We start from the raw sequence: 25,230 nt of genomic DNA, 5'->3' as shown, positions 1-25,230 counted from the left end.
CATGTTATATTTGCCTATGGAGCAAGTCTGTCACAGATCCGTCGCTAAAGACCTTTAGTGACGGAATAGCGACGGATTTATCTGTCACAAAAACCTTGTTTCTAGTAGTGTATTAAGACATTTTACATCATATTTCTTTCTTATACTTCCTCTTGTCTAAAAATTATGTTTTTTTAATAAGATAGTTTGGCTCAATACAACTTTAGACTTGGGATACGTGCTATGAAAAGAAAAACAGGTTATCTGTATTATTTGGACGGCCTAAACCGAACCCGCCATAGAGTTATCCTGTGGGGGTAAATCCTGAAACATTATGATCAATATTTTGGTAGAACAATAACGTTATAACATTAAGCTTTATTTTTGGACTTTCACAGCTCAATCTATCTAACGTATAAAATCTATAAGATATTAAATAAACTTTATTTAATTAGAATGGCGGCCCACCAAATTTTTAGTATGTGAGATTGAAACCCAAAACAACTTCGTTTGAATGCTTAATTCTAGAATAATCAGTATATGTGGGATCCTGCATGGACGTTGATATAGACTTCCCATATGGTATAAGAGTATAAGTTGGGAAACATACATGCATGGGATGTTGGTGCTAATGAACCCAAATTATACATAACCATATAAATAACTTACTTAATAATTATAATTATGGAAGTATAATAATTTTTAAAAGCATAAACAATATGAGTATGTTTGTTCGTTTGACATCTACTTTTAAATTAAAATTGATTTGATCAAAAGTGGCATCTTTGAACAAAAAGTTAGTTAAATTATCCATAAGTTTACGCAATCCATATTTACTTATTATATATTCTTTTACTTTATTTAAACAAGAATTGACGTGATTATCCAAATAACAACATTCTTTAGTCAACATTGTAGTTGTTAATTTGAATAAATTAAATTTAAATAGTAGAATGCATGCGACCTACCATTCTGATTTCTCTAGCTAGAAATAGTCAATTAGGCTTTACATATGATGTGCTCAATCCTTTTAATAGATTCCATTTCAATAGGAAAACTCGTGTCTTGAAGGTATGAGATGACTAATTATATCTTGGTTAAGTTGGTCTCGTTAAATATTTTTGAATAAACATTAAAAGTATATTACTTTGTTAACGAGAAGCATCGTGTTACAATTACTCGTCAATTACTAGTCATGTGGACTGAGATCGATCGAAATCAAGAATCGGAAGACTAGACATGATGTTTTTGTTTCTTGCCTGCCTAAAGATTTGGTAATTGTGGATCTTCTCCTTGATTTCTAAATCACATAATTACAAATATAATAACAATTTTACAAGAACCGGCCATGGGCAGTCTATACACTAACATCTGTCGTAGTTTGATGTCATAGTTTAATAAGGAGAGGAGACTTTTTCAAATGTTTAAACTTAATTAGGAATCAATGAATTAATAGAGAATTCGATACACCAATCCTAAAGATCATAATCTAACCGTATTAAGTACCAAATCATCTCATTTCCACTTTCTTTTCTTTTTCTTTGGGCAACAGAGAATAGCCACCACTACTTCCGCAATCACGATCGTTGACTTGTTCCTTCCTCAAGTGAGAGCCACCAAAGGGTGGGTGTGTTTGGGTGGTGTGGTTAATTCTTGCCACAGGCCCTACGATTTCTATGGTCTTGTGAACTTGGTGATCGATTGTCGTCTTTAACCAAGGGTAGCATCCTGCTGCTGCAGTAAGTGTGTGTGTGTGTGTGTGTGTGTGAATGTGTGATGGAAAAACGAGAGCTAAAGAACAACCGTCTTCTGGAAAGGAAGAGTTATTTATATACTAAACACGATTAGGGTTTCATTATGGTTGGGCCGCCATTAGTTGCTTTGGAAGATAGTAATATTAATCCGAATTAGGGTTACCAAAAACTAACGAGTTTCGTTAGTTTTACCATAATCACCCTCAAGAAATTGAATTTTTCATTATGTTCCCACATGCAAAATTTGGTGAGGTTTTGGGGCGCTACCCCTAGACCCCGCCAAAGGGGCGCTGCCCCTTTGGAAACCCCAGACCCCCGACTAGTCATCGAACCGACTTCTGACTCGATCTTATACATGCGTGCACTCCACACAACCCCGTACATGTATTAGAGTACAAACCATGAAGCCCCTTAGCTCACATGTTAGTTCCAGTTACTTAAAATGACATGGTGACACTAAAATCACCAACAAGTATAATAATTTTTCACAGCATAAATAATATGAGTATGTTTGTTTTTTCGACATCTACTTTTAAATAAAAATTGATTTGTCAAAAGTGGCACTTCTGAACAAAAAGTTATTTAATTATCTGTAACCTTACGCGATCCATATTTACTTATTATACATTCTTTTACTTTATTTAGATAAGAATTGACGTGACTATCCAAATAACAACATTCTTTAGTCAACATTGTAGTTGTTAATTTGAAAAAATTAAATTTAAATAGTAAAAGGCATACGACCTAGCATTCTGATTCCACTAGCTAGAAATAGTAAATTAGGTTGTACATATGATGCGCTCAGAAGGAGAAGACGCTTATGGGTGACTTCGGCTATGACTACAACTATTGTCATGACAAAAATAATTTGGCTAAGGAGTGCATGTTAAGGAGATTAAATGAGAAGAAAGAGGGAGAGGATAATGAGGCTTATTATCTCCGAAAGCTTGAGGAGTTCAAAAAGAAGAGAAATGTTGATGACACTAAACCTGCTTTGATTGTGTAGGAATAGGATGATGAGTTTGGAAGAGTCGAAGTTTGGTCGACTAATTTAGAGAACAAAGAGGTTCGAAGGCCAACTCACGGGAAAAGCTTCGTTGCGAAGGATTAAGTTTCACAGTTCAGTGGAAGATGCTTAATGGTTATCAAAGACATTTTAGAGAGAAAGGGTTACGCCACTGATGACAGTTGGGTCCCTAACAACTGCTTCGTAGCGAAACTTGTCTTGGAGCAGATCAGTGAATGTGAAAAGATGATCCGTAAGATAAATTCCATTCTTAATTCTCTAAATAATCCTGCATCTCAGATGAAACTGAATTAAATGACTTAAAATTCACATTTTAAAGTTTCAGTGATAGTCTAAAACGAACCCGTTTAACTAATTCTAATTTAACTTATCAACTCGGCAGGGTTTCGAACAAAAGTGAAGAGAGGCGCATATGGATTGAGAAGTTAGAATCAGATTTAGCAAGGTCTAGGGATGATTTAATTTATTCACAATGTGACAATGTGGGCATTTTAAAACAACGTAATATTTTTTGTTTGATTGCTAAACGTCTTTACTTTAATATCACTCAACTTCATATCGATTGTGAGATAGGAAAGAAAATTCATAAAATGATTTTGCTATTTCTTGAATTGAAAGAGGACGAAATCGATGCAGACTATTACAAGTGCGAATCAACCGTATCATCAGATGAAGTCTCAGATGCCTACAGAATTGGTCATGACAAAATTGAATCTTACATACAGTCCAAAGAACATAAAGAAATGTTAATACAAATTTTGGATGAAAAAGATACAGAAAAGATCAAATCTGAAACTATACCAAAATTTGACTCTCTATGTACTAATTTGAATTCAGAAAATAAACTTAATGTTGAAAATGTGTCTGAATTCAATGACAGTAACATGAGTGAGATTTCTGTAGAGGATGAGGTTGACTATTCATAATTTGTTAAAAGTGAACCTGAACCTGCGAAAGTCTTAATTTCTGAAAATTCAGTTGAGTTTGCTCGTATTTCTAAAAAATAAATCAAAGGTTTTAAAAGAAAAGGCTTTAGTTATCCAAAAGGTTAGAATTGTTCCTAACCAAGTATTTGCAACTAAGGGACTAAACAAAAATCAGACATTAGAACTAACGTCCCTGGTGGAAGAAGACAATGATGATGGGTGCGACAAATATTTTTGGACTGCCCCTATTGGCAATGCAGACGAAACCAAAGGTCTCTTTGAAATGATCTCTTGGAGAATGTAGGGAAGATACGTAGTAGAACCGTTGAACAAGGTAAACTCAACCTACAAAAAGGGAAGTCTGAGTGGAAATAAGAACTTTCCAAATGATACATCATCCGAAAAGGCTGAAACTCCTGTTAGAAAGTCAAAATCTAAGGCTAGTTTTCATAAGTCATCTAAGGAATTTGTTGCTCAAAAACGTCGAAGAAATGCCAGATATAATAAAAATCTAAAGGAAAGAAAGCATTTTTGGAGTCTAAAAATCCTAACTTCGTTTATCAAGGAAAATCATCCAATCCAAGTGCTAAAGTCTCCTCACATCCGAAAACTAAATGTTTTTCAAAAGCTCAGTCTTAGTGTCCACAGGTTTCAAAACAAAAAGTTTTTCAAAAATCCTCTATTTCAAATCAAGCAAAACCTATGGAAAAGTCATAGTCTCACTTCTCTTCTAACAAGAATGGTTCACATTCTGCCAAGATATCAAAAGATGTTAAGGGCAAAGGAAAGGTAGTTTCGAAGCCTAAAATTCCATTTGAGAGGTCCGAAACTAACTCAAAGAAAGTTGAGAAGAAGTTGGTAAAGCAACAAATCAAATATAATCAAGGAAAAATATCCTCAAAGGATAAGAAATCAAAAGATAATATGGTCACTGTTTTTCAAATCGCAAAGAAAGATAACTCCACCTTGATTAAACGATCTTATTTAGTTGATGTTGCAATTACTTTTCCTATTTTTGTGAAAGCCTCACGTGGACCCAAACAAATTTGGGTTCCTAAATCTCTTTGATTTTTGTAGGTGATTCGTAACAAGCAGTTTGGCTCCAAATGGTACATTGACAGTGGCTGCTCACATCACATGACAATAAGGAAGGAAGAGCTGAGAGAGTTTAGAGAACTGAAGGACAGAGGAAAAGTGAAGTTTGAAAATAATTCACTTGGAGAAATCAAGGGATACGATATGATTATGAATGAGGAATTTTCCATTCGCAAGGTAGCATACGTGGAAGGCTTGCAACACAGCCTAATAAGTGTTTCTCAATTGATTGTGGGTACCAGATTAAAAGTATCATTTGATGAAGAGGGATCAGAGATCATTGAAAAGGAGACCAAAACAGTGCTCCTAAAGTCTAAGCGAAAAGGCGAGATGTATCCACTAAATTTGAAATCCATCAAAGGGAAACCTGCTATCTACCTACTTACGAAAGCTTCTCCAGATGATAGTTGGCTGTGGCACCATAGACTCTCGCACCTCAATTTCAAATACATCAATAAACTCATTCTTGGTGATCATGTGCGAGGACTTCCACGCTTGAAATTCGATAAGGAACATCTTTGTGCAGCCTGCAAATTAGGGAAGCAGAGCAGGAAGAGTCATCCAACAGTTGTGAACACCAAAGTCATAGAACCACTTGAACTTTTGCATATAGACCTTTGTGGTCCTTCTACAATTGAAAACATTGGTGGTAACAAATATATCCTTGTAATTGTTGATGCTTTTTCTAGATTTACCTGGGTGCATTTTCTTAAACAGAAATCCAAGGCCACTACCTAGCTCAAGGATTTTATAAAGCAGATAGAGATTCAACTACGAAAGTCGGTTCGTAACATTCACAGTGACAATGTTTGGAATTCAAAAACCAAGCATTTGAAGAATTTCTGACTGCGAAAGGAGTAACTCACAACTTTTTGGCTCCTTACGCTCCTCGACAGAATGGGACAGTTGAAAGACGAAATTGATCTTTGTTCGAAGCTGCGAGAACCATGCTATCATTTGCGAATCTACCACTTTACTTCTAGGTGGATGCTATTGGAACAGCCTGCTTTACTCAAAATCGATCAATCCTCAATAAGCGATTGTCTGTTACTCCCTATGAAATATTGAATAATCGAAAACCTAATGTCAAATTCTTTCATGTATTTGATGGGTTTTGAACAAAAGAACATTCTTATGTGCACATGTTTAATCCTAAAGCTTTGGATCTAGGTTTCTCTATTGTATATACAAATTTATCCAAAGCTTGTAAACCCTAATCTAGAATACTATAAAATTCGAAATCTACATCTAATGCAAGTTTAGATGATTACCTTTGATAGTAGCAAGAATCTTCAATCTTCAAGAGCTTAGTATCACAAGTGTAATACCTCCAATAACCAAAGTAAGAAGATGATTGAGAAGAGAGGGTGAGGAGGCATAATTTCAGCTATTGTAACTCTAGGGTTCCACTGGTGGCCGAAATCTGTATCCCTAGGGGTCCTTCAATAGCTGAGCTGCTACGGTTTCAGTCAAAACCCTAATTGGATAGCTTAGGTCCTAAGCAGCTCCAAGAACCTTCTGGAATAAGGCCCTTGGACGAAATCATAGTGGGCTTCCACTCTAATTTCATCCCCCTCATTTCCATAGGTATCCACAACCCAAATTCAACTATCTTATAATTGGCAATACCAGTCCCCCTTAGTTCAATCAATCTCTTTTAATCACATAATTAATTTCCTAATTAATTCATGATTAATATTAACTAACTAATATGATTTCTCTTCTAAAATATTATTCATACTATATATTAATAAACCATAATAACCTCTCTCTCTCTCTCTCTCTCTCCATAAATCATCTTTCCAGTTGCTTTGGTAAAGGCAACCCAAAAGGACGATGCACAACTGGGTCAAGTACATACCAAACATAGTTATGGACTTAGACACTAATCCAATAATCTCCCACTTGGATAAGTCTAATAACTATAAATTCAAATATAGTTAGTAGCACGTTGATCAAATCAAATGTACCATGCTTTCAGGGCCTATTTAAGACAACATAATAGTTTCTAAAGGTATCAAATATGATTCAGATAGATACTTGATATCCCCGAAAACATGGTGGTCGATGCATGTACAATGCCACCTTCATGTGGTTGTGTACAAATGATTTCTTCACATCTAGCAGATAGATAGGCTGTTATACTGCTGATAACGTATTTTTTTTTGGTTTGACAATCGGCCTGAATGTCTCATCACAATCTACTCATTGATGTTGAAACGATAGTTAGCAGCCAAACAGGTCTTATATCTCAATAGAGAACCAACTGCATGAGTTTCTCATTGTTTAATCTTGCAAACGACCCTTGGCTGGGACCGTAGGCGGTAGCAACCAAACAGGCCTTGAGTGCATAGGCACTTTGCCGATCTTTGATCCCCAAATTTCACCATATAAGTCTCCAAATTTTATTTTGTATAATTATCACACAATTTCTATTTTTATTTTATTCTATTTTTATTATGTGTTTTGATTACTTTATGAATATTCTGCCTTTATTTAGGGGATTTTAAATGTGAATTTTTGTTCTAAAGAAATCTATAACTTCTATTAAATAAGAATTATTAAAAGTGTATAATTAAAAAACTTAATCATATTTTTTAGGTTTTGAGTATTAATTAAGAACGGTGAGGAGCCCATGATTTTAATTGATGTTAAAATTAAATCGCTTTGTAATTTGTATGCTTAGATTCCAAAGTCAAAGTCAACCCTTTATCTACGAACTAGTCACAGGACCTGGTATACGGCGCCAGGAAATTAACCACATATATTCGTATGAAATATTTTCAATTTATGTTTTGAGAAAAATATACTTTTGATGAGATACGTTCTATTTATGAGTTTGATAATTATTATATATTTTAGCAAAGATTTCAATCCGAAAGTTAAAAGAAAAAGGCTAAAAATCTGAACATATGTAATATCAATTTGTTCACTGCTTCATTGGTTTTTAGAATGCGAATTTAGTAGTCTATAGGGAAAAAGTCAACACGCCATATATCTTCAACGCTGCACCTGTATACCCTAAAATAGAATCAGTTGAACACCATCCTCCTTCCCGCATTTTTCAAACATCTTTGAATTGATCACCATCCTCCTTCCGAGGTTTTTCAAACACCTTAATTTGAACCGATCACAATTTTTATAACCCCATTTGAAGTCAACTGTATGCTCTCTGCTGTATATAAATACGCCATTGCTATTGATCAAGCTCACCAAATTAACTAAACATGAAGAAGTCTCAACTTAGATCTTCAGTTTTGCTCATGGTTCTAAGTTTCTTGTTTTCTGTTTCATGGGCAACGTCCTTATCAACCTCAAGTTCTGGCGATCTAATAAGCTGCCTACAGTCCAACTCCAACAATGTCACTGCCATTTCTCAACTCATTTTCAGCCCTGTCAATGCTTCCTTCCTACCCATTTGGCAAGTGGCAGTTCAAAACACCAGGTTCCTTAAACCCTCCACGCCTAGACCATCAGTGATCGTGACACCTATGGAGGAAACCCTTATAAAAACATGTGTATACTGCGCCAAGAAACACGGCTACGAGATCAGGATCAGGAGTGGGGGCCATGACTACGAGGGCCTCTCATACACTGCTGATGTTCCCTTTGTTATGCTTGATTTCACCAACATGAGGTCTATAGACGTGGACGTAGCAAAAAGGACTGCTTGGGTCCAAGCAGGCGCTACGCTTGGTGAACTCTACTACAAAATTTCACGAGAGACGGATACCTTGTATTTCCCGGCAGGTGTTTGCCCTACGGTGGGTGTTGGTGGTTACATGGGCGGTGGTGGCTACGGAAACCTGTTGAGGAAATACGGTACTGCAGCCGATAATGTTCTGGATGCTCGCTTCATGGATGTTGATGGGAATATTCTCGACCGGAAATCAATGGGAGAAGATTTGTTTTGGGCGATCCGAGGAGGTGGATCTTCAAGTTTTGGAATTGTTCTTGCATGGAAGCTGAGCTTGGTTCCAGTTCCAAAAAAAGTAACTGTCTTTATACTCAATAAAACTTTGGAACAAGGGGCAACCGAAATCTTCCATAAATATCAATACGTTGCACCAAATATCGATAGAAATTTGCACATAAGAACTCAAGTTTTTGCCGAATATATCGGCAACACCACCAAGAAAACCATAAGAATTATGTTTGAAGGAATATATCAGGGCACAACAGACACATTGCTTCCGTTGCTTTACAGAAAATTTCCAGAGCTCGGTGTTACCCGAGAGATTTGTGAAGAAATTAGAATGGTGCAGTCGACCCTTGTGTTTTGGGGGTTGCCAAGCTCAACCCCGACCGAGATTCTTACGAACCGATCTGCCATTGCCAAGCTGAACAACAAAAGCAAATCAGACTACACCCGGGCACCCATCCCCATAAGAGGACTCAAGAAGATATGGAGAAAGCTTATCCAAAACGATGAATCGGCGCTTCTGATGATCAATCCATTTGGCGGAAGGATGGCTGATTTCTCCGAGACAGCAATTCCGTATCCTCATAGAGCGGGGGTGTTGTTACAAATTCTAAAGACTGTCAATTTTAACGGTCAACCTTCAGACACAACCCCTACGTCCCTCAGGAGGATAGCTTGGCTGCGAAGCTTGGATGCGTTAATGACGCCTTATGTGTCAAACAACCCCAGAGAGGCATATTCCAACTACAATGATCTGGATTTGGGTGTTGGAAGTACTAACTACCAAGAAGCAAGTGTTTGGGGTGAGAGATACTGGAAGAGGGACAACTTCAAGAAGTTGATTCGAATCAAGGCCAAAGTTGATCCTCACAATTTCTTTAGGCGCCCACAGAGTATTCCTGTTTTCTAAAACCCCCGATCATTTTATTAATTCTTTTAATTGTTTTCATGAAAAACTAGCAACAATGCTACTTTCTGTCAGCTTCTTTTCCTAGTGTATATGATCTCCATGCTAACAAAGATGTTTAAAAGCATGTGGTCAAATTCTAATTATGAATTTATCTAATAAATACATTGTCTTATTAAGACATTTTACATCATATTTCTTTCTTATACTTCCTCTTGTCTAAAAATTATGTTTTTTTTTTATTAAGATAGTTTGGGTCAATACAACTTTAGACTTGGGATACGTACTGTGAAAAAAAAAATGTATCATTTGGACGGCCTACACCGAACCCGCCATAGAGTTATCATGTGGGAATAAATGCTGAAATATTACGATCAATATTTTGGCAGAACAATAACGTTAAAACTAGGGATGAGCAGCGGAAGCGGGTACCTGCTTACGAAACCGGAACTACCTCAGAACTGTGAGTTCTGGAACGGGAACCGCCTTAGGCGGTTCCGGTTCCAATTTTTATTTTTACGAAACCGATACCCGCTGGATACCCGCTGGTTCCGATTCCAATTTTTATTTTTACGAAACCGATACCCGCTGGATACCCGCCGGTTCCGATACTGGGTACCCGGAACCAGCAGTTAACCGGAACAGGTACCTCCGAGTACCCGTCTTTTTTTTAAAAAAATATATATTAAATTTTTTTATTTTGTTAATTTTGTTTTTAAAAAAATAGGGCAAAAGAACTTATACCTGATTTCCTTACCTTAGTCGTTTTAGGGTTTTTGATATTCATTTTTACGAAAAGAAAAAAGAACACGCCGACACCATAGCCTCTCTTCTTGTCGTCACTCTCCCTATCAAACCGGCAATAGTTTGTTCAATCGAAGCTTCAATCGCTCCCGTTACCGATTAACCAGAAATACCACAGTAGTCTTCAATCGTTATGTTCAATCGACGCGTCAATCAGTAGGCTCAATTGGTAGGCTCAATCGAAGTCAGTTTCCAATCTAAATCTCTTCACTCCTCCTTTTCCCTACGTCCCTCCACCTTCCATCGGAATGGATTCGTCGTCAAAGTTGTAAGTAGCTCCGAATCCCTCACTTTGTTTAGTTGTGTGGTGAGGATCAAACATTAGACATTAGTTCATTCAAAAAATTGAAACTATGTTGTACAACACCATTATACCAATATCTAAATTATATTATCATGTTCTCGTTGATTATGGAAGTAGATGTATTCGGTATGGATTTGAAATTCTGGAATGTATTTTAGTGTTTATAGGGCCTTCCACTGGTCGGAAATGTTGCACCAGATTTTGAAGCCGAAGCTTTTTTTTTGAGCAAGAATTCATCAACGTAACTAAATCGACTCATAATGATTACATATACATAATGATTATATATACATAAAATCCCAGATTTCATAACTTTGTAAGAACTTTATGAATTATAGGTTAAGCTCTCTGACTACATTGGCAAAAAAATGTTGGATTAGTGTCTAAGCCCGTAACTATATTTGGTAAAGTACTTGACCCGGTTGTGCATGGTTCTTTTGGGTTGTCTTCACCGAAGCAACATGATAGGATGATTTATTAAGAAAGAGGTTATTATGATTTATTAATATGTTATATGAATAATATATTAATGGAGAAATCACACAATTAAATTAATATTAGACAAGAATTAATTTTGTGGCTAAAAGATATTAATTTAATATTAGGGACTTCAACTGTCAAATGTGTGATAGTTGAGTATTGGGTTGAGGAGCCTCTTGGACTAGGCATGGATGAAATTAGGGTGTGTCCATCCATAATTTCGACCCTATGGCCTCATTCCAAAAGCTTCCTTGGATAGCTTAAGGCCTAAGTTGTCCATTAGGGTTTTTGACTGAAACCCTAACATCTCCAATATAAATAGGACCCTTAGGCCCCAAAATTCGGCTACCCTATTCCTAAGAGTGCAAGAGTCAAATTCAAGAGCCTCCAGCCTATCTCCAAGACCATTCTTTTGCTATTGGTGTTTGTAAACCATTAGATGAGTGACACTTGTGACTCTAAGCTTCAAAGACAAGAAGATTCAAGCAAGCAACAAGAGGTAATGATCTAGAACTAATTTGTTTAATTAATTTCGAATTATACTCATTAGATCTAGGGTTTGAAAGTCTTGGATAAATGAATGTATAATTAGAGAAACCTAGATCCAAGAATTAGGGTTTGCATGAGCACATAGGATGTTCTTTTGGCTCAAACCCATCAAGAAATATGTCATTTTCTTTTTCTACCCTCGTGATTTCACTTTCGTTTGTCCAACAGGTGAGTTTCACTTTCACTTTCACATTACTTTTAAACATAATTTGATCCAATTTTTCTCTTAATTATGTGTTTATCATGTAGAAATCAATGCATTCAGTGATAGATAGGCAGAATTTGACAAGAAAAACACAGAGATATTGGGTGTTTCAGTAGACAGTGTGGTAAATTCAAATCCTTCCTTTACCATGATTTTTTCTTAATACAAAATTTTACATTATGATTTATGAATTTATGATTCTATTTTCTTTTTTCTTAATACAAATATGACCCAATTGATTCGTGTTGTTGTTGTAGTTGTTGTGTTGTCTTTTGGATGAGCTCAAGCACATACAACAAGCTATTGCATTCCTGGTATGCATATAGATATTATTGCCTAATAAAAATCATTTAATAATCATGTATATGAGTCGTAATGTTGGTTTTTTTAGGTTACCCAGCAAAAGCAAAACAGGACAGTGCATGAAATACCTGTAAGTTTGTGGAGATTTTGAGATTATATTTTATCATGTTTAAACTTTCAGGTTTTTGCTAATCAAATGGTCTAACTTAAAGATTGTGATGGAATATGCATGCAATATACTGTTCTCGATGAGCTGACAAGATCAATGGATCTAATTCAAGGCTATGTTGTTTTTGCTGGGTTGTTTTTTCCTGTTGTTGTTTTATGTTTATTGTTTGTAATTTTTCATTTTCATCATCTTTACTTGTTAAATTTCACTTGAATTGAAATGTTTTCTATGATTTTTTTTAATTATGGGAAGTGTTTTTAATTTTTAATAGGTTGTTATGTAAAAGATCAAGTTATTATAATGGTTTTATTATCATATCTTATACATTTGATGTTTGTAAATGTTAATATCCATGCCATACACTCTATAATTTATAAATAAAAAGTTTTATATTTAAGAAGTCGGGTACTTGGAACCGGAACCGGTCCCGGCGGTTCCGGGAGCGGTTCCAATTTTCTAGGAACCGATGTAGGCGGTTCCGGTTCCAATAATTTAAGAACAGCCGGTTTCGGAAGCAGTTCTCGTTACAACAAATTATACATAACAATATGAATAAATTACTTAATTAAGTATAATGATTTTTCAAAGCATAAATAACATGAGTATGTTTGTTCGTTTGACATCTACTTTCAAATAAAAATTGATTTGATCAAAAGTGGCATCTTTGAATAAAAAGTTAGTTAAATTATCCATAACTTTACGCGATCCATATTTACTTATTATATATTCTTTTAGTTTATTTAAATAAGAATTGACGTGACTATCCAAATAACAACATTCTTTAGTCAACATTGTAGTTGTTAATTTGAACAAATTAAATTTAAATAGTAGAATGCATGCGACCTAGCATTTTGATTCCACTAGCTAGAAATAGTCAATTAGGCACTACATATTATGCGTTCATTCCTTTTATAGATTTTATTTCAATAGGAAAACTTGTGTCTTGAAGGTATGATATGACTAATTATATTTTGGTTAAGTTGGTCTCGTTAAATATTTTTGAATAATCGTTAAAAGTATATTACTTTGTTAACTAGAAGCATCGTGTTACAATTACTAGTCATGTGGGCTAATATGGATCGGAATCATGAATAAGAACAATAGATGTGTTTCTGTTTCTTGCCTGCCTAAAGATTTGGTAATTATGGATCTTCTTCTCGATTTCTAAATCATATAATTACAAATATAATAACACTTTTACAAGAACCGGCCATGGGCAGGCTATACACTAACACCTGCCGTAGTTTGATCAGAAGAGGAGACTTTCAAATGTTCAAACTTAATTAGATATTAATGAATAGAGAATTCAATACACCAATGTTGAAGATTTCCGCATGTTTGGTGCTTGAAGGAATATACATTAATTTGGTGTCGATTGCCGCTCCGATAGCTAAGGCACCTTACCGTCTAGCTCAGCCCGAGATGCAGGAGCTGTCTATGCAGTTTCAGGAGCTGCTAAACCGAGGGTTTATTCGTCCGAGTAGTTCCCCTTGGGGAGCATCGATCCTGTTCGTGAAGAAGAAGGACGGGTCACACAAGATGTGTATTGATTATCGGAAGCTAAAAAAGATAACGGTCGAAAACCGTTATCCGCTTTCGAGGATCAATTATTTGTTCAATCAGCTATTGGGTGCATTTGTGTTTTCCAAGATTGATCTTTGGTCGGGGTACCATCAGATGAGGATATACTGAGGACAACTTTCAAGACTCGGTACGGGCACTATAAGTTTGTGGTGATGCCATTCAGGCTCACCAATGCCCCAACAACATTCATGGATCTCATGAACAGAGTGTGTAGGCCGATGTTGGATCTGTCAGTGATCGTGTTTATTGATGATATCTTGGTCTATTCTAAGACCAAGGAGCATCACGAGCAACATCTGAGGGAGGTGTTGGAGACATTGAGAATATAAGGGCTATATGCCAAGTTCTTAAAGTGTGATTTCTGGTTGCGAGAGGTATAGTTTTTAGGGCACATCATCAATGAGGAGGGTTTTTCGGTTGATCCAGCCAAGGTTGAGGTGGTGGTGCAGTGGGAAGTATCGAATAACACATCAGAGATTTGTAGCTTCTTCGTTCTAGCGGGGTATTATTAGAGATTGATCTAGGATTTTTCCAAGGTCGTTGTACCATTGACCTGTTTGACCAAAAAGAATGCGACTTTTTGGTGGGGCCTAGACTAGCAGTCGGCATTCGAGACCTTGAGGTAGAGGTTATGTGAGACCCTGATTCAAGTACTACCTGAGGGGCTTGATGATTTGGTGGTGTATTGTGACACATCGATCTCAGGGTTAGGGGCAGTACTAATGCAGAGGGGACATGTGATCGCATACACCTTGAGGCAGCTGAAGCCTCATGGGGAGAACTACCCCACTCATGACCTTGAATTGGGGGCGGTGGTGTTTGCCCACAAAATCTAGAGGCATTACTTGTATGCAGTGCGGTGAACCCATCTTTGCTGACCACAAAAGTTTGAAGTATTTGATCGATCAGCAGTACCTCAACATGACAGAGGAGGTGATTGGATGTGCTAAAAGATTATAATTGTGAGATCTTATACCATCCAGGGAAGGCCAACATGGTGGCCGATGCTTTGAGTCAAAAGGCGGTTGGTTCTCCGATCGGGAACATTTGTTTGAGGATGACAGTGATCTCTCCATTGTTGGATATGATCTAGGAGGCTTAGGTGGAGGGTTTGAAGAGAGAAAATTAGAAGTTGGAGAGGATTTAGGATCAGATTCCCTTGTTTGTTCGACATGGTTGGGGTCTTTTGGCACACTGTAGCCGAGTGTGGGTTCCGATATCTGGAGGATGAGATAGAGGATATTGGAAGAGGCACACAAGTCTAAGTTTACTATACATCTGGGGCCACAACAATGTATAGAGACCGGAGACTGAGTAACTAGTGGCCCTGCATGAAGTGGGAGATCATCTGGTTTGTGGATTGGTGCTTGACCTGCAGGAAGGCCAAGGCCGAACATCAGCGGCCTCATGGCAAGGTTCAGCCGATCTGTTTATGTTTGCGTACTTCGAGGATGAAGTCTAGTTCAAGTGGGGGAGAGTTGTAACACTCCAAATCAAGTGTTACCTTTGAAGCCCTTGAAATTATAAATATGGCATAATGTTCCCTTAAGTATGTTGGGCGTACTCATGATATGGCATAATGTTCCCTTTGGTATGTTGGGCGTACTTCATGAGTACGCTTAGCATACCATGCATGGATGATCGCTGAGGGACAACACATATGTTGCGCGTACCAAAGGGTACGCGGGGAGTACGTGACAAATGCTCAAACCCTAATTTCTGAACTTAAGACCTATATAAGCATCCTTATCTCATTTAAGCTTCACCTTAACCAGCCTCCTTCACTCTCAAACGTCCCTGAAAACCATAAAATCATCAGAGAGTGTGTTCTTGAGCTTGTGGGTGTTTAAACATCATCCTTTTGGTGTGCTAGCTACAAGGAAGAAGAGGAATCAAGCTTGAACGACGAAGACCTTGTGGATCTTACATTTTCAGCTGCTTAGGGAGCTTGAGGAGGTAAAAATCTTTCACCTTGGTCATCATTTTCATTCCTAGAGCTAGGGTTTTCTCTTTAGTCCCTTTTTGTGTTCTTGAACCACCTCTTGAGAGTTTAAGAAACTCCAGAGCTTAGGGAGGATAAATCTAAAGTCCTTTGGTCCATTCATAGCATAAAAATGGAGTCTTGAAGGGTGTTTTGACCTCATGCATGGATTAAGACTCTTGGAAAGGTCTTAATGGGTTGTTGGGAGCATATGGGACATGCAAAGGCATAAAGTTGCCAACTTTATGCCTTGGGACGTCTTAATGTACTCAGATCTAAAGATTGGACATTGGAACATCAAGTATTAAGTAGTTAATGTAAAAGGTGCTTAAGCGGTTTGTACGTTGGGCGTAGTATAGCGTACGCAACGCGTACAACATACGGACCCAGTACGCTAAGCGTACAGGAGTGGTACGTAGGGTGTACGCACTCAGATAGGTTTGGACTTGTTTTGGGCATGTAAGCCCTTTGGGCCCTAATCAGTCATTGGGCCTGGTTATGTTTTGAGTTAGTGGGCTAATTTATCTATTGTGGGCCATGAATGCTATGGTTTGGCTTTATTCGACCATGAGGCCTATTAATGATATTTGGACATGGACTTTGGGCCCATCAACAATAAGACACTTTTGGGCCATAAGGAAAGGACTTGGGGCTTGGGTCATTTAATTGTATTATGTTGAACCCTAACCTTGGTTTATTGGTATTATTGCTCAGCATGGGTGGTCACATACTGTTAGGAAAGCGGCTTCGGATTCAGCAGACAGAGGTGAGTCTCCTCACCATACCAATAAGTTGAAGGCACCAAGGTCGGCCCATTATGTGTTATGTGCAATGCGAATTTATATAGTGATATGTGGTAAATTAGTTGGTTATATGTTATGTGGTATGTTAGTTAGTTCTTTATGTTGCATGAATGGCACTTGGTTGTAAGAACATGTAGGGGTGCCCATGGCATTCCAGGTAAAGACCATGGGGGTGCCCATGGAACATGGCTAAAAGACCATGTGGGGGTGCCCATGGAATTCCAAGTAAGACCACGGGGGTGCCCATGGCACATAGGTATAAGACCATGTAGGGGTGCCCATGACATCCTGGATAAAGACCCTGGAGGGTGTTCTGGGCATCCTTATATGTTTATATGCATGGTTTATGTGATTGTTATGGATTATGAGGTTATGTGGATTATATGGGGTATGCTCTTGGGAACTCACTGAGCATTAACTTATAGTTTGTTGATTGTTTTAGGTACTTCAGATCCTAAGGGCAAGGGTAAGGTTTGATGGTGCGGCGTGCACTCTCCCGCATTTCATATGGGGACACTCTGATATTTAAAATAAAATGTTGATATTATGGATTTTGAAAACAATGCACTAATGAATAAGCCACTCTGCAAATGTGCTTATGGTTGTATTACTCGTGATGGTGCACTAATGAATGTAAAAGCATATTTTCCAATTATTCCACTTACACTTAATCAACACCGTGCATTTTTTAGGGTGGTTTGACCATTATTAACCACCACAACACAACCATCCGACCACCAATAGGTGTTGGTTTTAAGAAGGACTTATTTCTCATCCATTTGGTATCATAAGGAGCACAATTGGTTGTAACCTAACCCTAATACGATGATTTTGAACGTAAAGTTCCTAACTCTAAATCCTCATTAAGCTAAGTATCATGACCTTTAGGTTAATTTGAATTACATATAAAGACAGCCTAATGAGTAACCACTAATTATGATAAAAGTATTAAAGTGAAAGCTTAATCACTAAGTCCTTCATGGGACACCTAAAGTGACCTAAAGGTTAATATGATCAATTTCACTGAATCTGTCCTCGAACTTCTAGAAATCATACAAGACTATCAGAAGCTCCAAAAATCATAAAGGTTGGTTTTCTAGAAAATTTGATGAGTCTAGTTTCTCTAAACTTTGAATCAAATTACCAAATTACAACTCCTTGAAAGGTATTATTCACAATCTTCTTAAACTAGTATGTATTGTCACATATTTCATATGTTGTGTTTCAAAAATTATTATAAATTCAATAGAACTCCAAATGTCAAAATTCCAGGGTCTATAGTTAGATATGGATGTCTAGTTTACTCCATCTCATGGGCTTGATGAAATTCATAGTGCTACTAACATCAGTTTTAACCATAACCAAACCGATCCATCTATGTTTATCTAAGAATCATTTCATGTTACCATATACCGACTTCTCTATGCATATGAAATTATTTTCACAATAGCTTCCATCGACCTTATGTAAGTTCGGTAGTGAATTTACTATGATAGACCAGGCTAGACATACCGACTAAGCTACGATATAAAGTAGGATAATCTATCGGGATGCCTATCGAATCCAATTTTGGAACTTAATCGAATGGTGATATGGGATTTTAGTGTTGTATAATAACACACATAGAATCTATGTTCCATACTTTTGTTGATATAAAAATAGTCGTTTAAGTGAATAAACAGGAAATGCCTAAAATATAATTTAAGTGTGCCAAGGGATATTATAGCAAATTCACTAGTGAACTGACTATTAAAGAAGCTCGATGGAAAGCATTGTGAAAATAATGTAATGCATATAGAAGCTGGTATCTGATAGCATTGAATGATTGTTAGATAAAAATAAATGAATCAGTTTGTGTAACACCGATTCCATGTATGACTCTAAATTTCAGTGATTTATGTTTCTGGGTGGTCACGGAATAGTAGAGTTCCATCACGGCGTGGTAATTCTTTTTGGGTCGCAGGTTTTTGAAAGACCACCACGAAATGGCAATATGTGGCACGATGTGTTAGCCGCTGTTGGACAAACCCTAATTTCTAGGGTTTGCACCCTATTTAAGACTCATAAACCCTGAAGACCTTTTACCCTCATCAGCCTCCATTGCCCACTTAGTTCCTTTCAAACCCTAATCTCCATTAGTGGTGTTTTGAGCTCATTTTGGTGTTTGGTGTCTATTTTAGAGGGAAGGAAGCCATTGGAAAGCAAGAACGAAGCTCCAAGCCTTGTAGATCTAAGTTGTAGACTTCTTGAGCAACCCCTAGGAGATATAAAGTTTTCAACTTGATGATTATCTCTCTATATCTTGCTAATGTTAGAAAGTATGTGCTTTTGTCCCATATTTTTGGTCTAAATGAGTATGATGTGGCGGACCCCCACTTAGGAGCCAGGGGAGGCCATGCCCCCCCCCTGCTTTTGAAGCTCATAATACCTATTATACATAATCAAGTTAAAAAATATTTACTAGAATGAAAATTTTGCCCTCCCGTTTTCCAGATTTTTAAGTATAAGCAATACATTTAATTTATACAATTTAGTTTTTAACTAAAACAATAAATACCTGATGACAAGCTTTCAGAAAATCACTAAACAAAATCACACATCAAAACTAATTCTCTTTTTTTGAGGAATCTGCTGTAAATAAAAGCTATATACCGATTAAATCTATAAAATAAATAATATCCAAAGATACAATCAAATTTAAAACCATTTAACTTTGAGTTTAAGAAATCTATAAACCTAAAATTATATTTTTGACGCGGTGAAAGACCTCTCAAAACACACCAGAAGAACAATGTCGTACGCTTAAATCGCTGCTACCTTTGTACGCCCTTTTGGTGTTCATCGCATGTGTTTATGGTATGGTCTCTATTTCTCTCACTCGTCTTTGTTGGATGTCAGAGCTGGTTTTCCTCAAGTCCCACTGCTCTGTGGGTAGCCTCTTTTTTCCTTTTCTCTATTTTTTTCTTGGTTATTTAATACATAAAGAAGAGCTTAAAATTGTGATTAAACCTAGTCCCTATAACTAGTCCCTATAGTTTGCAATGTGACTACTCCCTGTAAAACTGTAAAGTTGTCAAGCTAACAGGCTCACATTGCTCTTTTATTGGATTAAACTATTTATTTTTATATGTAAGTTTATTGTTTATTAATATCTATAAATCAATTCCGACATTTTAAATATTTAGATGCTTATTACTTGTTTGTTGATTTATTTAAAAGATATAACTGTGAATAACTACATAAACATTAAAATAATCCTTAAATTTACATATATGATCCATTTCATATAAGATTTACATATATGATCCCTTTCGTACCTACCAAATGGAAGTAATTTAGTATGACTAAAAATTTACTTATAATTGTCATAATTTTGAACCATATAAAACAATTTTTATATTGAAGTTTTGATTTCGGCCCCTCTAGTTCTAATATTCGTGTTCCGCCCCTGTGAGTATGGACTACTCAAGATCCAATGAGTTTCCTTTTTAGATGTTTTTGGGTGTTTAGAGTTATAAAATAGAATCTTGACCCTTTCTTTTCCTCCATGCATGCATTTGATTACTTGTTGCATTTTGAAATGTTAGTGTTTATGATTTGGACACTTTATAGCCATGAAAGTTCATAAAGTTTTAAACTTTATGGATTAGAATGTTATTTGGGATCAAAAATGAGTTTTAGAGGAAAGGACTTCAAGGATTAGGAGCTTAATGTTTAAGCCATGTTGAGAGTTTGCTCTTTTGAACATAGAATTTAAGATCCTTATTCGTTGGATGGACTTAAGGGATAAAGTTGGAACTTTATCCATTTAGACCCCATAATAGACCAGATTTAGGCTTTGGAGCCCAGAGATGGAAGAAATCGGCTTATTCCATTAAGAGGTTCGAGGAATAGTAACCATGGTGTGGTTTGGACAACCATGTCGTGACGATTGGGTTAAGGCTCGTCTGTTTTGGCATTTTATGGCCACAACATGGCCAAGGAAGGCCACAACGTGGCGGTTAGCTATACGTTGAATTTTGGACTTTGACCAATTTTAGCCAAGTTAACCTAAGTGTATTTTGGGTATTTTGAGTTGTATTTGAGATTGGTTTGTATCTATTGTATAGGTGACAAGTAGAGCTGAGACTCGTAGTAGAGATCTATTCATCTATTTGTTCAGACTAAGATGTGCGTTTTCCTTACTGTACTTATGGGTCGAAGGCCCCAAGGTTTGCCCATTGAAGTTGATCTACTGATATGTATTGATTGATGATATGTTGATTATGTGGTAGACATGTATGATTATATGATGGCTGTTGATATGCGTTAGACTAATAGATTTGTAGGACTACCTGTGATTCCTAGCTATATGATTATATGTCCGTTGAATATGTTTGTTATCAATTATATGTGGACATATTATGTTTTGGTTGAGACTACTCCTTTGTGTTGTCAGTCCACAGATCGGGGCAATCCAACTAGGAGGTTGTGGGCCAGAGGAATCCAACTGGGAGGTGATGGGCCAGGGTAATCTAACTGGGAGGTTGTGGAACCAATACGTTATATGCAAGGTAGTCCAACCCAGATGTTGTGGGCCATGGTAAGCCAACCAGGAGGTTATGGACCCAACATGCAAAATTTCATATAATATTATTTGTGTTGTGGTAATTTGGGGGAACTCAGTAAGTTTTGGCTTACAGTTTCAGTTTATTCTTTCAGGTACTTTTGATGATCGTGGAAAAATGAAGGTGTGATCATATACATTTTCCTGTTTTTATGATATTAGATCTTGGGAAAAGCTCTGATTGTGTTTATACATTTGAAATTATGGTTTCGTAAATACCATATGGTTGAAATGGGTTCTTTCTTTGAAAATTTTAATTTTCTATGTTTTTGGGATGTTATAGTTTAATTATGTTGAAAGCCGATGTTAATAGCACGTTGATCAAATCAAATGTATGATGCTTTCGGCATTTATTAAGACAACATAATAGTTTCTAAAGGTATCAAATATGATTAAGATGTATACTTGATATCCCAAAAACATGTTGGTCGATGCATGCACATTGCCTCCTTCATGTGGTCGTGTACAAATGGTTTCTTCACATCTAGCAGATAGATAGGCAGATGATAATGTGTTCTTCTTTTCGGTTTGACAACCGGTGTGAATGCCTCATCACAATCTTCTCATTGACATTGAAACGACCGTTAGCAGCAAAACAGGTCTTGTATTCGGATAGAGAACCAACTGCACGAATGTTTCACTGTGTAAACCTCCAAACGACCATTGGCTGGGACCGTAGGTGGTAGCAACCAAACAGGCCTTGTGTGCGTAGGCAACTTGCCGATGTTTGATCCCCAAATTTCACCATATAAGTCTCCAAATTTTATTTTGCCTAATTATCACACAATTTCTATTTTTATTTTATTCTATTTTAGATTATGTGTGTTCATTACTATCTGAAAATTCTACTTCTATTTAGGGAATTTTAAATGTTAATTTTAGTTTTTCCATATATTAAATAATAATGTATTAAAAGTGTATAATTAAAAAACTTAATCATATTTTTTAGGTTTTGAGTACTAATTAAGAACGGAGAGGAGCGTGAAGCCGGTTCCCAAAATGCCTATATAACAGCACAGCATTTGAATTGATGTTAAAAGTAAAATCGCTATGTTATTTGTATGCTTATATTCCAAAGTCAAAGTCAACACTTTATCTACAAACTAGCTAGTCCCAGGACTTGGTATACGGTGCCAGGAAATTAAAGCACATATATTTGTAAGAAATAATTTCAATTTATGTTTGAGAAAAATATACATTTGATGAGATACGTTTTATTTATAAGTTTGATAATTATTCTAAAAAACGTGTGTTGTTCAAATTTTTGCAAAGATTTCAATCCGAAAGTTAAAAGAAAAAGGCTAAAAATCTGAACATATGTAATATCAATTTGTTCACTGCTTCATTGGTTTTTAGAATGCGAATTTAGTAGTCTATAGGGAAAAAGTCAACACGCCATATATCTTCAACGCTGCACCTGTATACCCTAAAATAGAATCAGTTGAACACCATCCTCCTTCCCGCATTTTTCAAACATCTTTGAATTGATCACCATCCTCCTTCCGAGGTTTTTCAAACACCTTAATTTGAACCGATCACAATTTTTATAACCCCATTTGAAGTCAACTGTATGCTCTCTGCTGTATATAAATACGCCATTGCTATTGATCAAGCTCACCAAATTAACTAAACATGAAGAAGTGTCAACTTAGATCTTCAGTTTTGCTCATGGTTCTAAGTTTCTTGTTTTCTGTTTCATGGGCAACGTCCTTATCAACCTCAAGTTCTGGCGATCTAATAAGCTGCCTACAGTCCAACTCCAACAATGTCACTGCCATTTCTCAACTCATTTTCAGCCCTGTCAATGCTTCCTTCCTACCCATTTGGCAAGTGGCAGTTCAAAACACCAGGTTCCTTAAACCCTCCACGCCTAGACCATCAGTGATCGTGACACCTATGGAGGAAACCCTTATAAAAACATGTGTATACTGCGCCAAGAAACACGGCTACGAGATCAGGATCAGGAGTGGGGGCCATGACTACGAGGGCCTCTCATACACTGCTGATGTTCCCTTTGTTATGCTTGATTTCACCAACATGAGGTCTATAGACGTGGACGTAGCAAAAAGGACTGCTTGGGTCCAAGCAGGCGCTACGCTTGGTGAACTCTACTACAAAATTTCACGAGAGACGGATACCTTGTATTTCCCGGCAGGTGTTTGCCCTACGGTGGGTGTTGGTGGTTACATGGGCGGTGGTGGCTACGGAAACCTGTTGAGGAAATACGGTACTGCAGCCGATAATGTTCTGGATGCTCGCTTCATGGATGTTGATGGGAATATTCTCGACCGGAAATCAATGGGAGAAGATTTGTTTTGGGCGATCCGAGGAGGTGGATCTTCAAGTTTTGGAATTGTTCTTGCATGGAAGCTGAGCTTGGTTCCAGTTCCAAAAAAAGTAACTGTCTTTATACTCAATAAAACTTTGGAACAAGGGGCAACCGAAATCTTCCATAAATATCAATACGTTGCACCAAATATCGATAGAAATTTGCACATAAGAACTCAAGTTTTTGCCGAATATATCGGCAACACCACCAAGAAAACCATAAGAATTATGTTTGAAGGAATATATCAGGGCACAACAGACACATTGCTTCCGTTGCTTTACAGAAAATTTCCAGAGCTCGGTGTTACCCGAGAGATTTGTGAAGAAATTAGAATGGTGCAGTCGACCCTTGTGTTTTGGGGGTTGCCAAGCTCAACCCCGACCGAGATTCTTACGAACCGATCTGCCATTGCCAAGCTGAACAACAAAAGCAAATCAGACTACACCCGGGCACCCATCCCCATAAGAGGACTCAAGAAGATATGGAGAAAGCTTATCCAAAACGATGAATCGGCGCTTCTGATGATCAATCCATTTGGCGGAAGGATGGCTGATTTCTCCGAGACAGCAATTCCGTATCCTCATAGAGCGGGGGTGTTGTTACAAATTCTAAAGACTGTCAATTTTAACGGTCAACCTTCAGACACAACCCCTACGTCCCTCAGGAGGATAGCTTGGCTGCGAAGCTTGGATGCGTTAATGACGCCTTATGTGTCAAACAACCCCAGAGAGGCATATTCCAACTACAATGATCTGGATTTGGGTGTTGGAAGTACTAACTACCAAGAAGCAAGTGTTTGGGGTGAGAGATACTGGAAGAGGGACAACTTCAAGAAGTTGATTCGAATCAAGGCCAAAGTTGATCCTCACAATTTCTTTAGGCGCCCACAGAGTATTCCTGTTTTCTAAAACCCCCGATCATTTTATTAATTCTTTTAATTGTTTTCATGAAAAACTAGCAACAATGCTACTTTCTGTCAGCTTCTTTTCCTAGTGTATATGATCTCCATGCTAACAAAGATGTTTAAAAGCATGTGGTCAAATTCTAATTATGAATTTATCTAATAAATACATTGTCTTATTAAGACATTTTACATCATATTTCTTTCTTATACTTCCTCTTGTCTAAAAATTATGTTTTTTTTTATTAAGATAGTTTGGGTCAATACAACTTTAGACTTGGGATACGTAGTGTGAAAAAAAAATGTATCATTTGGACGGCCTACACCGAACCCGCCATAGAGTTATCATGTGGGGGTAAATGCTGAAATATTACGATCAATATTTTGGCAGAACAATAACGTTAAAACTAGGGATGAGCAGCGGAAGCGGGTACCTGCTTACAAAACCGGAACTGCCTCAGGACTGTGAGTTCTGGAACTGGAACTGCCTTAGGCGGTTCCGGTTCCAATTTTTATTTTTACGAAACCGATACCCGCTGGATACCCGCCGGTTCCGGTTCCGATACTGGGTACCCGGAACCAGCGGTTAACCGGAACAGGTA

The 25,230-nt window shown here is 37.2% G+C and overlaps 2 pseudogenes; both read left to right on the top strand.

Moving 5' to 3' along the window:
• Positions 1 to 7,854: 7,854 nt before the first annotated feature.
• LOC145035012 (berberine bridge enzyme-like 8 pseudogene) lies at positions 7,855 to 9,777 on the top strand (annotated as a pseudogene).
• Positions 9,778 to 22,876: 13,099 nt separating this feature from the next.
• Positions 22,877 to 24,799, top strand: LOC145035011 (berberine bridge enzyme-like 8 pseudogene; annotated as a pseudogene).
• The last annotated feature ends 431 nt before the right edge of the window (positions 24,800 to 25,230 follow it).

This window comes from Lactuca saligna, chromosome 3, assembly GCF_052625555.1.
Source record: "Lactuca saligna cultivar CGN05327 chromosome 3, ASM5262555v1, whole genome shotgun sequence".
Classification (NCBI taxonomy): Eukaryota; Viridiplantae; Streptophyta; class Magnoliopsida; order Asterales; family Asteraceae; genus Lactuca; species Lactuca saligna.
Note: the sequence above shows the minus strand (reverse complement) of the source record. Positions and strands in the feature narration are given on the sequence as shown.